The 1,332-nt window shown below is 34.4% G+C and overlaps 1 protein-coding gene across 1 annotated transcript in view; it reads right to left on the reverse strand.

Moving 5' to 3' along the window:
• Nucleotides 1-320: 320 nt before the first annotated feature.
• LOC144971780 (dehydrogenase/reductase SDR family member 4-like) overlaps nt 321-1,332 on the reverse strand; it is a 21,284-nt gene continuing 20,272 nt past the window's right edge. The window contains exon 11 of the mRNA XM_078912854.1: nt 321-1,332. This exon is cut by the window's right edge and continues 1,546 nt beyond it. The gene's annotated coding sequence lies outside the window, so the exon portion shown is untranslated.

Below are 1,332 nucleotides of genomic sequence, written 5' to 3' on the forward strand. Positions count from 1 at the left end.
GCCTATCATCAACGTCTAAAACTAACAAAATGTTAAATATAAAATAAATATAAAAAGCAAAACTCCAAAAACAAAACAAACAAACAAAACAAAAAACCCAGAAAAAAAACCCCGACAAACTCGAAACACAATGTATACAATGATGTCAGCAGGATTATAGGGTCAGTACCTATAATATCTAAAGTCTCATTAAAAGCAGAGAGTCGTTTGTGATGTTGACTTGTGGACCAAACCTCTCTCGCCCCCCCCCCCCCCCCCCCCCCCCCCTTCCCCCTCCTCCCTTTCCAAAAATACCCCCAAACAAAAATACAAGTCAGAAATTAATTTTTAAAATGTAAAAATTTATAGACATGCTTAAAGCTAACTCTAATTTAAAACCAAATAACCAATAAATAAAATAATAATAAAGAAGTGGTAAAAAATGTGATATTATTCAAAGTAACAAAGACACACAAAAAGTGTGAAAAACAAGAACAAAAGCATTTTGAATGGCCGCTAATTCAACAATGCTTTCACCTCTCTCATTGTGGCAGTTATCAACTGGTTTTAACAATAACTTCACATGGGTTAGTGAGTGATATCTATGAAAAAGTTTTAGTACTTGTGTGACTATGTGGTCTTGTGGTATGACACTCACTTTAGGATCGGAAGGTCCTGGGGACGAGCCTCGCTCGGCGCAAAGTTGAGTCCTTGGCAAAGACTCTTTACTCACATTCTCTCATCGTACTCAGGTGTAAAATGAGTACCTGGCCCTTAACAGCATTGTCTCTGTAGGAAAAACATTGTATTATCGCCTAACAGGCGTCATGTCTCGTTCTACATGTTATGTGTTGCTGTTGGTCAGGGATCCTTTGTAAAGTGCTCTGAACACCTTTAGGGGATATTGCACTATATAAAAATTCAGCTTTTCCAAGAAAATAACAGTGATCATATGACACTTGTAATAAATAATCCAAGAATACTTTGTTTTTTAACAAAACTGTTAAATTTGAGTTTCACAGATAGTAATGTGAATAAAATACATAATTTTGTCTCACAATTATTTTTAAAAAACTTTAGGCAAAACAAGCATTTTCAATGTAAACAGGCTTCATAGCTGCGAACTATTCAAAGAGCTAAAACAGGACACACTCATGCACAATACTGTCATGACCCAAGAAAACAGTATCTTTGGAATATTATAAAATATAATCTAGATTTAGAGCTTTTATTTTTTTTTTTGCTCCTGTTTTAATTTACTAGTCAGAAAAGTATAATCCTGGGACATGCAATGAACATTTCTATACACATAAACAGTCCAATTTTGTTTTCTTTCAATTTTTCTCAGATTGC

This window comes from Berghia stephanieae, chromosome 4, assembly GCF_034508935.2.
Source record: "Berghia stephanieae isolate SIO BIC M18660-M18661 chromosome 4, UCSD_Bste_1.3, whole genome shotgun sequence".
Classification (NCBI taxonomy): domain Eukaryota; kingdom Metazoa; phylum Mollusca; class Gastropoda; order Nudibranchia; family Aeolidiidae; genus Berghia; species Berghia stephanieae.